Below are 16164 nucleotides of genomic sequence, written 5' to 3' on the forward strand. Positions count from 1 at the left end.
AGTCTGATGTGGTGATGTTATGACTACAAAATTATACTCTGCCTTTTCTGTCCTTAAATGCCTTGGCTCCAGAAGAAGACCAAAAGTCTACGTATGTGGTAGCAAAAGAAGGAATAGGATATCAAGGATGTTTCCAAAAAGAAAGATTTTTTGTGTGAGTTCAGACAGGCATTGTCTGAAGAGCTCCTGGCACATCTCATTGTGCTCACAAAGTTCAAACCTGACTGTCCAGTTTTGCTACCATTGTTAATGTGATCTCCCAGACAACCAAGCAGTGACTTCCTAGAATCCTGTATTTCTTCAAGGAAAAGAAATGACAATGCAAAATGCTATGACAATCATATAAAGATCATCAAAGGAACAAGAGTTCCACCTTCAGGTCTGGGAAAATACTACCTCTGATGGCAAAAGATACCTCGGAAAAATTGTCAAGTGCAGATGGAGATGGACTTGCTGAATTACAGGCAGACTCAAACTTGTATTGCATGTCTGTGGTCAGTTTTGAAGGGCCTCTTGTAGATCTGATGACTGTGTATTCTCATTCAGTTATCAGAGTTCTGTATCATCAATGAAGAAAAAGTGATCATGAAGACTCCAAGGATAGTAGAGAACTGATGCACATCCAGCTGAGGAAGAGCTTCACAAATTCATTCTTAGTCCTCTAATATGTGAATTGAGAGGCAGGATCCAGATAAGTGATTCATTTAATATGGTTTCTTCACTTAGTCTTACTACTCTGTGCTCAGCAATCTTTCCTTTATATGCAGTCTCTGAGATAACTCATTCTAGGGATGGCATTTCAGCATTACTCAATAAACACAGAACTTCCCAGATACTTACATTATGTTCCCAAAGATAGATATTTTTCCAGTAAAGCATTTCAACATTCTGTTGCCTTTTTAATGCATTGTTATTACAGATACACTGTTTTCTCTATCAAAAGACTTGTGCTGGCAAGAGCTGATAATAAAGCTTCCATTGTGTCATGGAAAACAGTCTTTACTGTGTTCCAGCCAACACTGCTCTCTCCCACAGTCTTTAAGGAGCGCAACATGGTTCAAATTGAGATCTCCTTCTAACATACGTCCCCGACAGAAACCAAACTTTTTCAGCGATTCCTGATGTAGTATTTTGAGGAATATGTGGCAGCATTTTCTGAAACTGTCTTCATGATCAAAATCCTGTGTGTTGATTTGAGGGGAAGCTGTTAGCTACTGTTAACTAAAGCTGTGTTATAGTTTTGGGATTGGTGGAAATCTGATACAATGCATTTTAGTGTAATTTGCTTCAAAACCAGCTCGCATTTGGTTGAGAATCACCTGTATGATATTGCAGAAAGGTCTCCCAAATGATAATGAAACAGAAGAGGTTTACTGTACATTAACATATTTGTCAAAACAATTACGCTGAATTGAGTGTGAAAGGAAGAGAGAAATCTATTAGCACAAAGCAGCTTTTATTTGGAGAGAAACATTTCTTCCCGGCTCACATAGGTTATTTTTGTCTTTTCCAGCATATTGGCAAGTCTCACACTGTGATTTCCATGTACAGTTTACAGCAGCTGCCCCAGAAACAATCACCCAGGAAAGTTAGTGGCTACAGAAACTACCCACTACACCTGGACCACAGCAGAACTTCCCTGCTGACAAGAGCATTGGTTGCTGGTGAGAGCTCACACCTAGGGCATTCCTGAAACACACACGTACAGTGCTTTGCCTGGGGAGCCTGAAATGGCAGAGCTCCTCCTGTGCTTCCCAGCAGTCCACCAACTGGCATCAGCAAAAGAGATACAATTTCAAAAAAAGTACTGCTAGATTTGTGGCTGAAAGCTGCCACATGACTGCAATTTAATGAAGACCCATCTTTTTTTCCCAACACTTTCTCATTGCCACTGGATCTGCAGAGGTATTCTCACCCTTAAAACTAGCAATCAGCTTTCATTATGTGCCATAGCAGTGATATGTCAAATATTCTTGGTTTCATTTGGAAGGTCACATAAGCAGTTTTATTTTACTGCAGGAGAAGGTTGAACCAATTTGATTAAAAAGTGTTTAGCAGGACTGTGTTTTGCTCCCATTTGTCTGTTGTTATAGGGTTGACCTACGTCAGTATCAGCTCAAGCCAAATCCCTACAAGTCACCCTAATTGAAAAAGGACTTTTCACACAAGACACTTTTAGCAAGTGAAATAAATGTTCATTCATGTAAGACTGTAGAAATTCTGTATCAAATCTTAGTGCCTTTCAAGTCAGTGGTAAAATTTAGCAGGGTGAGGATTTCATTCTTTGTCCAGATCACAACATTTCTGAATGCAAGAAGATACAAACCATAGTCAGGGAAAAAAGAAAAAAAAAAAAAAAAAAAAGAGAAAAAAAATGAAGAAGGTTCTGAATCAGCTGAGCAAACATTCATTTTTACAATTCATCCACCATACTTACTAGTAAACATTTATTCTGTAAAACTATTCAGGCTTGAGAGAGGCATTCAGAATGCCTTTTAACTGCAGACCAGAGGTGTCATATCGTGGGCTTGCATTCATAAACAGACTTGATTAAAATGCTTTTGAACCTTTTTAAATTTTTCTTTCTTCATTAGGAAAGTAATTCTGATCCTGCTGCTTCTCTAACACATGCAGATCATTAACAATGGTCTGGTCAATAAAAATTCCAGGGAATTTTAGGAATAAATTAAAAAGTAGAAAATCCACATTTTTCACTGACTGATTTGAAGTCTTTTAAGACTTCTGGAGTTGTCTCTGCCTTCTTTGCTTCATCTCCTCCCTCTTACCAGATAATCAGAAGGACAGTACATTGTTTAGCTCTGCCAAGAAGGTTGTTCCTTCTCAGAGTAGAAGTGAATAGAGGTTTAGCCCAGCTAGTTTGGATTATGGGACATTTCATAGAATCATAGAATCATAGAATGGCCTGGGTTGAGAAGGACCACAATGATCATCTAGTTTCAACCGCCCTGCTATGTGCAGGGTTGCCAACCACCAGACCAGGCTGCCCAGAACCACATCCAGCCTGGCCTTGAATGCCTCCAGGGATGGAGCATCCCTCCTTGGGCAACCTGTTCCAGTGCGTCACCACCCTGTGTGTGAAAAACTTCCTCCTAATATCTAACCTAAACCTCTCCTGTCTCAGTTTAAAACCATTCCCTGGAAAACATTTCCTGGGAATTCTTTTTTTCTGGCAATAAAGAGTTTATTAGATTGTTTTTGATTTAAAATCTGTGTCAGTCTTCAAGTAGAATCTTAAGTTAATCAGGAATTTCCCAGTCAATATAATGACCTTAATTAATCTTTGTACAAGTGCCTTGTATGCCATCTAGCTTTGTGTTGTCTTCAGCAGTGCTCACAAGTTCATAATGAGGGGAAAGGAAGAATGAGGCAATTGTTCCTCCTTAACATTCTCCTAACCTCTGATGTTTTCTTTACGTTTCGGGTATCCTGAACCAGATGTGCTTTGTTTCCCCATTAACTCCAGTACGTGCCTGTTTCATGTGTTCACCCAGTCTTCCCTGCAAATGAAATAGAGTTCTTTCAGCCACAGAGCTCTTTGACAAGGATTTTCACACATATGCTACCCTCTGCATTACTAGCCTGGCTCTTTCTGGCAAATGATTCCAGCCTACCCACTCCATACTAATCAGTATCATGTAGATCTCATTTCTGCCCGTAGTTGTCATTCTGGGAGCCTGAAATGTCCTGGCTTTTTCAACCACTCCTTCTGGACACATTAGTATACACATTTTATCATCCTTTTTGGTTTATTTCTTTGGGCCTTTTCCAGTTTTGATATTACTTTTTAATTTTAATTATTATTTTATTTATTTTAGATGAGAGAAACAGAGCTGCACACTGTATTTATTTTGTGTGCATAAGACAGATTTATTCAATCTATCTTGCAGTTGTATTTTTTATTTTGTTGTCTGTTGTTTTCCTAATAGTTCCTATCATTTGATATATTTCGCCTTTTTTGTATGTTTTTTAACTGTGTCTGAAAAGTTTTCCTGGAATTCTCTGCTGTAACCCCAAGGTGTTACTTGGCTAGCTCAATGGCTGTCTATGTAGCTTAAAAACTGTCCACACAGGTGCACTGAAAATGATTGAAAGCTGCATAATAAATAGTGAAATACTACAAAGAAGTCTTTTCACTCACAGAAAAGAAATTCACACTAGAAGGAGTCAGGGTGAGTCAGAAGTGAAGAGAAGGAATGTCGAGTTAATACGACATCTCTTACTAGAATGTAACTGTCATTTCTAATGTGTGGCAAGTGGTGTCCAATCTTAAATGTAACTGAAACATTACCTCAATAAGTCATAAAATATAATTTATCGAATCAGAGCCCTATTCGGTCCTGCACTGCTTTATTTTTGTCTTACACATCTTCTACTATCCGTCAGTTTCTTTCTATCTAGGGAACCCCGTATGACCTGAATCTTTACAGTGATGCTTGCTGGTATTATCTTGAAAAGTGTAAGCTGCTCATGGCAGAAGTCAGACCCTTTTCTCTGAAATACACAGAACAGGAAGATAGTCACTTACAATTAACTCCATCAATGTCTCCTTCTTGGTAGGTCTAAACCACAAGTTGAAATGCTGACATAATATAAATGGCTTAGGTTCAGATGTCAAACGTGTTTCTTTCTGCCTTGCTAGGTTGTTTTGCTGCAGAGGTGCTCATCAGCATTTCTTGAAATGAAGTATGGTATAGTGTCAAAGGTGCAAAGGTGCAGAGGTGAAGGATATCAAATCCATCGCAAAGTTATCTTTTTACTTCCTACCTCACAGGGAGTGTCTTTTATACACTGAAACTGTGAAGTTCTCAAGTACTGCAACCATGGAGCGAAGATGCTGCATAAACGAATATACATGATCCATAGAGAGTTAGATCTCTAGTGAGGGTATTTTGTCAGTGGTTTTTTAAATTCTTTTTTAATGTTTGAATCTTACTCTATTTACTTTTAATAAAGCAGCAACATCGTGAAGCCCTGAAGTTCAGTCTTATTGAAACTGAGCTCAGAGAAAGAAAGAAAGCCTCTAAAGCCTATTTTAGTTAAAAATGTAATTGAAAGTTTGTATTTCTTGATGAGTACTTTGGGAAACATGTTCAGCTAGCTATGTGGAGAATTAGCCATGCAAGTCCCATTACTGCTAATGCTACTACTAATTTCCTGCACATTGCACTGAATATTTACATCTTTGTGTAGTATTTAGGTGAGCCATTAAAATGCTGATTTCTTACTGTTATAGTCATCCATCAAACAACAAAAAAAAACAAACATAATCTTGTGGGGAAAACAATTTTTAGTTAAAGATGTTTATTTTTTAAATACCATTATTATAATTTGAATTAAACCCTGAAGTATGACTAAAATTGCTTCATTTCTCACCTCAGAAATAGTAATTGGATTAATGTTCTGTGAGGTACTGTGAACAGAGATATTTGCTTTGTGTGCACAAGCTTAAGAGTGCATTAACTTAATGCTTGGCTGGTGTAGTATGAGTTATTTTAGCAATTTTAAATCCAGGTGGCAAATCTGTCCACAGGATAGATTTCAATCATTTATGAGTGGACATTTTCTACAACAGTCACAGATGGGTGAATCATTGGGCAAAAGCCCTTCAATTGGTGTGTGGCTGTGTTTGGCAACTTTGCACAGCAATAGCATCATTTGACAATCCTATCAGATCCCATTTTCAGTGTGTCTAACTGCTTTATCTTGAGGGTCACCTCTTGAGTTGGACAGCAATTCCAAAGTGAATAGGATGGAGGTGACGAATGCAAAACAGTTCTTACAAGCCTCAGGCCTCAAAAGAAACTAAGACAACATTTCTGTGGTTCTAAGTGCAAAGTCTGCTATCCAACTTTCTTTTACAAGTAGTTTCTTAGATCTCTTAGGTATTCTTCAAAGTAGGAATTTTTAATGTAGCTCTTTTTCTTAGATTTTTATTATTAATTTTATTTCTTCATGACTATACTTATTTCTGACTTGTCCAGTCTCTTGCTGTGTCTGTTCTTCAATAGCAATACTTGTCATTTTCCCAAGCGATACAGTGAAGTACTAGAGAAGGCAGGATTCAGTACCTCAGGAGGTCACCTTCTTGTCCTTTCCCCATCTCTATTCCAGTATGTATGACTCATCATCAAAGCTCTTTACCTTTTCCACTGTCCAAATGCCCTGTCTGTGCTGCTCTCTGACAGACTTAGAAGCCCTGTAGCAGTGCTAAAAGCACTCATAATAACATGTAGCAATGATATCAGTACTGTAAGGAGAGGAAGAGGTGTTAAAGATGGACGTCAAGAGCTGAAGCAAAGGACACTCAAATGACGCTGGTGACCACTGTGCCAATGTTGTATGTCAGTCACCAAAACTCTTCATTTGAAAATGCTGAGATATCACAGACTCATTAAAGTTGGAAGAGACCACTAAGATAATCTAATCCAACCATGCTGGTGTGTGTTGCATGAAATAGTCTAAGGCTATTGTTCTGACGGAGCTTAATTCCAGTCAGTGCCATAGGTTTGTCTATGAATTGCAAGGGAATGGTGCTTTCCACTTCCTCTGTTTGTATTATCAGTTCCAAGTGGGAAGTAATGTTCTAATTCTCTTTGCAGCACTGCCCTAGACTTTCTGGACCCATTCAACAAACATGCCTATCCGTGATACCTTTGATTGCACTCTCAGCATCATGCCTGTTACCTCATCAGACTCTTTTTAGGAGATAAGACTGGCAGTAAGTTTTGAAACTTGCTGTTTGGTCTATTTTTCCTTTACAGGTGGCAGTTATCAAGGAATCTTGCTCTATCTACCCAATTGCTCTTGAAGTAACTTGCAAAGAGCACATAGTAGCTCCATGTGACAAAACTAGCAGCACTTCTCAAGAAAACTGCATGAAAAGTAAAAATTTTAATGCAAAATGGTAGATTTTCCTTAGATATACATGATTATATCCAACTGTTTTTTAATTCTTTTATGGATTTGGAAGTTTTGAAGAGATGTTGGAAGCAATAGCATGCAAAGCTACATTAAGTAGTATTTTTATCAATTTAGTGTTTAATTTTTAAAGGCCAGAGGAGTGCAGCTGTTAAGTTTTAAAACAAATAATTTGTAATATGAATTTCTCAGATAATAGTCACATTTTATCAAAGTAAGTTATTGATTTGAGTGTCACCAGGATTTGACTTTAAAAAGATTTTTAAATGTCCTATTTCAGTGTTGACTTACTGAAAGTCAACCAAAATATCTTATCATAGTTACAAGGCATGGAGTTGTACTTCAAAGTTTAAATTCCCTTTTTTTTTTTTTTTTTTTTTTTTTGTTATACATTGGAGATTAGTACTGTAGTTTTAGTAGTGTTTCTTCTCTAGTGTGATGTCCAGTCTTCCTGTCTTCCTGCTTCAGCCTTTCGTTAGCAATTTTCTGCCAAAGCACAGTGTTAAGTGTCACTAAGTGCATGAGAACTGAACCAGCAAATCAGAACTCTAAAGCAGTAGAGAAAGAGAAAAAATAAAAAGAGGTGGTCATTGTGCAAGGCAATTAAGACTGGGAATTTTACAAACTGAGGAAATGTTTGTTCTTGGGAGGTGAGTTGGATGCACAAGCAGATTTGCTGAGATGTATAACAGGTAGTGCTGAATGAATGTGTTTTACAGATGTCGTAGTTTTTCACTGCCTGCGTTTAGTGATTTTCATAGAATCATAGAATGCCTTAGGTTGGAGGGGACCTTAAAGATGATCTAGTCCACCTCCCTGCCATGGGCTGACCCCCACCAGCTCAGCTGCCCAGGGCCCCATCCAGCCTGGCCTTGAGTGCCTCCAGGGATGGGGCACCAAAGCACCGCCCTCTGAGTGAAAAATTTCTTCGTAATATCTAATCTAAATTTCCTCCCGTGGACTTTAAAGTCATTACCTGTTGTCCTATAACTATCAGACTGTAGAAAGTCAGTCCCCCTCCTGCTTGTAAGCTCCCTTCAAGTACTGGAAGGCTGCAATGAGGTCTCTCCATAGCCTTTTCTTCTTCAAGCTAAACAAGCCCATTTTTACTGATGAAGAGTGGCAGTAAAAGCTCATTCAGCAAAACTGATGTGAAAATGTGTGCATATGTGACACATATGGCAATTATGAATACACCAGAGGTTACCAACCGTGTGCTTTTACACCTCTGTCTTATAAGAGAAAGTGGAAGCAGTGTTTGAATAAAAAGAATTCTAGGATTTAATCCATTTCCTTCCCCTACACAAACATCTGTATTGGCAGCATTTAGCAAAATTACAATGTGTTGTCCAAGATCCATGTTTAGCAGCAGTGACTGGAGAACTCTGCAATAGTGTGCTGATTTATATATATTTTTATATTTATTATATATTATATTATTATATTCTTATTACATATTATATTTTTTGACACAGGCATCGTAGCTGCGATCTGTGACCCAGCTGTATTGTCTTAGAGACTGGATGATTTTGGAAACATTGACTGAAGGGTGACTTGTGTGCATAGGAAGAAGGGGAATTTTTTATCACCTAATACTGAAATTGCCCTGACGTGCCTTGAATGGAGAATTTTTACCACAGGTTTCCGGGCTGCAAATGTAAATGGCACAGCCCAAACGTTTAGCTTAGAAGGGGAGTTTTAATGACGAATGGAGTGTGCAAGGCAGGGGAAAACTATAGTCAGGCAGACCAAGCAAGATGATGAGGGCAATGAAAGCGGCAAGAGAAAAAAGAAAAAAGAAGCTAATTTCTGCTATGTTCCTAAGTTACTCTGAAAGTAATGCCTCCTATTTATTTCCATGCAAACTACCACAGATGCAAAGAATACAATAACACCATTTAATAGTGCAAATTCTCAGCTACAAAACCCTCATTTTCTACACAGTCACAACCATTAGCTATGCATTTTCACCTGTGGTGAACAAGAGCCTGTATGCTGCGGTAGTAAACATTTGTACCAACAGTGATGACCCAGTGCTTCACTTTTGTTGACCACCCACCGCCTCACTGTTTGGTCTCCATAAATGTTCAGCAAGTGTCAATGAATGTCAATGGAGGAATTCAGCTCCACACTTTTGCTTCATCTGTGCTTCCATGTCAGATGCTGTTGAGTCAGACTGACCCTCTGCTGCCATCTGTCTCACAGCAATAACATGGAATGGGATACTGGAGGGAAAGTTCAACTTCTACTGCCATACCACCAACATCCACCTCCGATATCGTGGGCCCTTGTAAGAAAATAGGATGCATTGTTTTCAGCCTCGTACAAGTTGATGCCAACATTAAGAAGTATAATCCCCATCATCGCCCTCCTGGGTACCGCACGCAGCGCATTTCTAAACGTCTAAACAATTTTTAAACAGAAGTACTCAGAAGGGAGAAGCCATATGAGGGCTGTGGTGGGCAGCTGTGCATGGTGCAATGTGAGGGAAGGCCAGCTTTCAAATTATGGTTGCCTCAGGGCTGGGCTGCCTGGAGGCTTTGTGCCAAGGTTCCTGCTTCAGGCTTTACTTCAGTAGGGGATTTCTAATTTCCCCAGCTATTATGGGACATCAGTGAGATTTCCTTCCTTAAACCTCAGCTTTCCTGTCAGATTTGGTTGAAATCAGCCCATGGGTTCAAAAATGCTCAGTAGCAGACTGAGGGACAGAAAGATAGCACAACACTGGAAGCTTTGTTTGCTGAGAAAACTGGGCCAAAGGCAATATTAGATCATAGAATCATAGAATGGCTTGCATTGGAAGGGACCTCCAAGACCATCTAGTTCCAACTCCCAGTAATGCTATGGGGGCTCATGGCACTGGCAGCTCAAGTAGAAAATTTGAAGAGGAAAAGGTGTTCTTTGGATTAAACAAGGCAAATTCCTGAGGTGAAGCAGCACGTATTCATATAATTAACAATGTATCATAATACTACCACATAAAGGCGGAAAATAAGTTTCCTCAGGCATGGAACATTCTTGGCTCTTTTATTTCCTAACTTCTAAATGTGTGATTACAGGTAAATAACTTTTGTGTGTGTGTGTGTGAAATGCATGCATCAAGTACAGCAGCTGCTGAAGTGTGAATTTATTTTTAAATAGAATTGACTCCTTGTATTAGTACAGGCACCTTGAGAGTAGAAGCATTTCTGTATTATCATCATCTATCTCTTGAGAAAGAGACAGATATTTTTACCTTGACAATTGTGACAGCAAGGTGGAGGCAATTCTACAATAATCTGAATATATTTCAGGTGTGCAGTTCATGTTTGTACTGAATGAATAACTGCATGCCCAAGTGGGTGGCTGGAAAATAAGAACCTCTCGGATTAGATGGAGAAGGTGAAACGTGTTACATTTCTGCACATAATGTATCTGCTAATATTCCAATACATATGATAAAGTCACTGTTAAATGCCATTTTCAAGGCACGTGTTGGCAATCTGTTTTCTTCAAACATTGATTCCAGGAAAAAAAAAAATCCCTACATTTTAGAAATCACTACAACTGTTTCACTGAATTAAGCCAGAAATCAAATTATTTTCCAGTCACATTTCTTCTGTGTTCCCTGTGGGTCTGTAGGCAGAGATGTATAATCAGTCTGGGGTGAAACAGAAATTGGTGCAGGATGAAGGGACTCACAATGCAACCACTTACTGATGGGGGGACATAGGATTTCTTCTGCTCCAAGTGGCTTCTAACACCTTTGGTCTGCAGCTGCCCACATGAGCACTAAAGACAAGCTACCAAATGCTTTGCTCACATGCAAAACTAGCAACAAATAATCAATAATAAAACATCAACTAGGAGCACTGAGGCAAATGAAGGAGCATGATACCAAGAGAGTGAAGTAGAAATGGCTTGGCAGCTGACAACAGAGTCTGGGACATGAGCCATAAGGAGAAACTTCAGTCTCTCATTCATTGCAGAGACATCTGCAGAGACTTCTTTCTTTAGCCGTTTCTCCCTATAGACAAGCAAATTGAATCCTTTATTTGTAAGCAATATTTTGCATTGCTAAAAGTTGTGCAGGAGGAAAAGAAACATCTCTTGGAAATCATGTGTACAATTCACAAATCTGTTTGGCATTGACTTAGTTGTTTTATCTCTCTCTCTCTCTCTTTTTCCCCTAGATAATTTTGATGTAAAATACAGAACAAGATACCTGTAAATCAATTCTGAGGAGGACAGTGGTCTCAGAGCTCATAGGATTTCCTGACTACACACTGTTTCAGAGCAATTTCATTCAGTGTATGTCTGCACTTCCACTGCATGTCCCTCAAATGGTAAGATCATGTAATTCAGCAATAATTAATTGTTTCATATTAATTAATGAAAAAAACAACAAAATCCAGACAATTGCAACATTCTTATCATTTGTACAAAAAGGCAACATTTTTAGTGAGGAAAAAGGGAGTATGACAAATAATTTAAGAGGCTGTTCATTTAAATAGCCTCTAAATGAAACATTTGAATTGTGTGAATAAATCTACATTCTGACATTTGATATCTGAAGCATATCTTGACACATCTTGGGCATGCTTGGGAGATAGATCCAGTTATAAGTTTAAATTTCTGCAGTGAGTGAATCCTGGGAAAGAGACGGAGCAGAGGGAAACCAGAGATAGTGTTTCGTGGCTTTCAGGTCCCATGTGAGAAATTAATGACATAGTAGCCTTAATAAATAATGCTGGTATTAGTGTGTGATCCCTCTAACCAAGATAAACTTTCTCCAAAATAAATATACTTCTGAAAATCAGAATAAGTTTAAACATATTGCAATATGAATCTTAAATGTGTTTCTGTAGGATAGTAGAACACAGGGTGAGGGAAAGGGGAGAGAAGAATTACAATATAAAGCAAGGTTAGTGCCTGGGAAAAATGTGTATGACAGAGACTGACAGCCCTACTGAAGGCCTTCATGTTTTCATGTTAGCTTAGAGCATGCTCTCTCTTATGTCATAGTTGCCTTGGTCACTGCAGAAATGTGCAAAATAGCTGAATTCTAATCCCAGGGGGGAATGGTAATTTTTAAGCAGAGCTAGATTTAACATTTTCAAGACTACAGTTCATTCTTCTTCTATCTCAGACATAGCCATGATCATACCATTGTGCAGGAAGTGTTACCTAAGACAGGGACTCTCTTGGTAAACTGATACTTGTAGATGAATCTGATTTATTTTGAATTTTTAGAGATGTGTGTGGGAAGGAGAAGGAAGATCTCTACATCATCCTTGCTTCCTATGATTGATACCCAGCTGCTACCGTCTTTGAATCCTGATTTATGTTTTCAAGGTTGCCCATGGGAAAAAAAAAAAAAAAACAACAGAGACAGGAACTCGATTTTAAAATGACATGCCAGTCACCGTGAGGTTGCACTGGAAATAAATTGCAAGTTCAGCGTATATTAGCATAAACCTCAGAATTTTCCCAGATATTCTGGAAAGGCAAGAACAAGAAATGGGTGCCTGGGGCCCGGCTTAGGCATCTGTTTGCCATATGTTTTTATTAAGAAAATGAAGTAAAATGTTAGAAAATCTGCAAAAGGTGGCACCAAACTAAAAATAGCACTGCTTACATGGAAACTGGGCAGCTGGGGCTTCCTGGGCTCACAGTGGAGTATAGCTAATGCAGCTTTTACTAAGTGCCTGTGAGGCAGTGGTACTGTCCTCACAAAAGTCATATCTAATCCATGGGTCTCCACTAATCCAAGAATATGGAGGAAGGCTATAGGCAAGCACAGGATAAAACAGAGATATCAAAAAGTTTACAGTTATATGAACGGAAGGTGTGAGGCAGGAAGAGAAACACATGCTGAATGACACGGTGCAGAGTAGCTTGAGGGGACGCCTAGGAAACAAAACCGTCAGTGCTGACTTATATAGACACTGCCAGTGAGATAAAGATAAAATCTGCATGCTCATCTGGTTGGGGAACCACCATGTGAAAGAGCACAAGGAAAAGGTGAGAGGCCCCTGTGGAAATAAAATATAGACCAACAGACAGGAAACACTGCAGGAATTAGAATGTAAATGTATGCATATCTGCATATAAAACCTATACACAAAGCTTACTAAACCTATTAAAAGCTAATAGACTTTTGTCCTTCAGAACACTAACAATCCTTATTAATATTACTGTGGCTAGTGGCATTTTTGTTCAGCTCTTACTTTTGAGCTGATAAAGCCAGAGTAACTCTGTCAAAGCTAATGGAGACAACAGTTGATACCAGAGGATCAGATCTTTCCTGTTTGCGCACAACCTTTATCAAGATGGTGCATAAAAAGATAACTGTTGGTGCATGAAAGTACAGTAACTAATTGGGGCTATGATGCAATATCAAAATGTGTGTTTCATAAAGTATAAGATAATTTTAGCTTTTTGCTTGTTTGTTTGCTTGTTCACATTATTCGTTAGCCGGTCTTGATTTCTCATGATAGCATGGTTTTCAGAGTCCTCACCTGAAAATTGAGAAGAAACATGATACCTATGCTTAGAGTTGTTTGATTGCTTGCTGCTTGTGATGTATGATCGATCACTTTAGTTTTTCTGCTCCACAGTTTTTTATTGGAGTTTGGATACAGAATTAGAACATTATTACTAATGATTGACTAACAGAACATACTCTCAATTATGCATCAATAGACATGTTTGTATCTGAGAACTCAGATGAAAACAGGCATTCTCAACACATTTATGCCAATATAAATCAGAGATTTTTAAATGAGACAGAGTTGGGGCTCTTCAGCCTGGAGAAGAGAAGGTTCCAAGGTGACCTGGTAACGGCCTTTCAGTATCTAAAGGGGAGCTACAGGAAAGAAGGGGGCAAACTCTTTAGGAGGGTCTGTGGCGATAGAACAAGGGGAAATGGTCTCAAGCTCAAAGAGAATAGATTTGGGTTGGGTATAAGGAAAAAATCTTTCACAGTGAAGGTGGTGAGGCAGTGGAACAGGTTGCCCAGTGGTGTGGTTAATGCCCCATCCCTGGAGTCTTTCAAGGAGAAGCTGGATAACGCTCTGGGCAACCTGATGTAGCTGTACATGTCCCTGTTCATTGCAGAAAAGCTGGTCTAGATGATCTTCAGATGTCCCTTCCAACTCAATGGATTCTGTGATTCTATCATTCTACAAAGATGGCAATTCTCAACATGTGTAGAGAATTCAAATACAATTTCATAAACTTGTTTTTGCGCTACGTGTCATGGTCTCAATTCTGGCTTGTAGCTGTCAAATTTAGAAACTCAGAAGTGTCCTTCCCAAATCTGGCTTATACTTGTAGGTTGATCTAGAAATCATTAGGAAAATACAGTTCTCTCTCATTCAGAGCCAGAAAAAAAAAAAAAAAAAAAAAAAAATCTCAGGCAACTTAGGCTAATCTTATGCATAAAGATCATGAAAACTCATCCCTAAGCTAAGCCCTGCAACTTCGTACTCACTGAAGCTGGCCTGGAGTCCTGGTGTGCCAGGACCAGGTTAGGTTCTTCTATCCCACCAAGGTTTGCATCCCCTGCAGTGGTTGGAACGAAATTGGCTACACTAGAATTTGTGATGATCTACTGAGTTCTTGTTCTGAAGGCAGTTTTTAGTATTGTAGGAGAGATGTGAACAAAAGGAAAAGAAGAAGATTAAAAAAAAGGTTTTATTTTTAAAATCCATGCTTCCTGAGATTTTATTGATCATTATTAATCACATCTGAAGCATACAATTCTATGCTCATTGCCTCCTAAGTGAAAGTTCTCATTACGTGTCCAGATTCAGCATATGACTAAGAGGTCTGTATTTTCCAGGATCACCTTTTTATCCATTTTTAAGGAGTAAGTTGGCAATTCAAAGGTCCTTTCCATGATATTGTTTCCCACTAGGCTGCCTGATTTGTAAATGTGTAATTGTGACTGACTCTTCAACACACTCTTTATTCTTGATGCCAGGCTTTCTGTTCCATCTACCACATTTTGTTGGGCAAGCTTATCCTCCTGCTTCATTCTGAAATCGGAAGAGAATCAGTGATGAACCCATCTGTCTTTTCTGAGCCTTTGTTCAAAATTGTGATGATACCTGTTTGTAGTAATGGAGATACTTGGTATAGAATTTTTTTTACCGTAATTTGTTTTCTTGTTCCTTCTAACTGTAATGCCTACTGAGCTTTTCATATTGCTGTGTTCAGCAAAATGTTTTTTTGCAGTTTACTGCCATTATCCTTTTTTCATTCTTTGTATTTTGATTGATGGCATCTGACTAACATTTCTGCATCTTCTGTGTTTCACACGTTCTTTCTTCCCCAGCATGAATTCTTTCCTACTTGTAGATTTGTGGCACTTTTTTTTTTTTTTTTTTTTTTTTAAATACCCAGTAGAATGTTCTTGAACAATTTCCAGTTCCTATTAATATTTCCCACATTAAATTGATGTTCCTGGCTTGTTACGGCAACGGGGTTTTTTTATGCTTGGACAAATTGTCCCTTTCTGTTTCTAACTGGTATCACATTCAGTGTGCATGAGGTAAATGCAAGTGTGTCGTGATTGCTGGTAGCCAAATAAGGCAGGTCTGCACTGCTTGAGTGAGGTCTGGTGACTAACATGTCTGCAATAAAAAGTATTATTTATTGTTTTTAGAAATGCTATAAAAATGGGGTGACATCCTCTCTAGCAGTGGTCTCCAAAGCAGGGTGCTCTCACCCCAGGGAATGCAAAAGATGATCCATGGGGGTGCAGGAAGAAAATGTCAGAACTTCAGTAGTACATGGCTATAGTTTATAAATAAGTGAAAATGCATATACGGGGGGTGCATGTTCAAAGGTTTTTTACTGATGTGTTGCACGATCCAAAAGGTTTAGAGATGCCTGGTAAGTGTATTTTTAGGCTCTACACACTTAATTCCCAGTTTCTCTTGGCCACTGGCAGGCAGGACACTGGGGCAGATTGATCCTCACTAGGAACTAGCACAGGAGTCCTTACGTGGTTGTGACAAAATTTAACCTGCTTCAGTGACTGAGAACTGTCTGCAGCTTTCTAACCATGCGTAGATGTTGATTAAAGAATGTGTTCCTCCTCCCCATTCTATCCTTATGGCATTGCAGTTTTCTAAATGCTCAGGTCATATGAATCATTCTTCAAACAGTAAGTATAGAAGTATAGATAACAAAACTCTTCTTTTTTTTTTTTTTTTTAACCACCTGTACAGACTGCAA

General features: G+C 38.7%; 1 protein-coding gene across 10 annotated transcripts in view; it reads left to right on the plus strand.

The window, feature by feature from the left end:
* The window catches only part of LOC116226276 (uncharacterized), a 51326-nt gene that overhangs the window by 2406 nt on the left and 32756 nt on the right, over window positions 1–16164 (plus strand). For 4 of the 10 annotated variants that reach the window (XR_016465072.1, XM_090137286.1, XM_090137284.1 and 1 more), the window contains 2 exons: window positions 547–1664; window positions 11112–11264. The exons of 1 other annotated variant lie outside the window; for it this stretch is intronic. The gene's annotated coding sequence lies outside the window, so the exon portion shown is untranslated. Of the gene's footprint in view, window positions 1–546; window positions 1665–5973; window positions 6363–6620; window positions 6740–11111; window positions 11265–16164 lie in introns of those variants that run through there. 5 more of the 10 variants (XM_090137285.1, XM_090137289.1, XR_016465073.1 and 2 more) reach the window with 4 other exon arrangements.

This window comes from Phasianus colchicus, chromosome 3, assembly GCF_987193195.1.
Source record: "Phasianus colchicus chromosome 3, bPhaCol1.hap1.1, whole genome shotgun sequence".
Lineage (NCBI taxonomy): Eukaryota > Metazoa > Chordata > Aves > Galliformes > Phasianidae > Phasianus > Phasianus colchicus.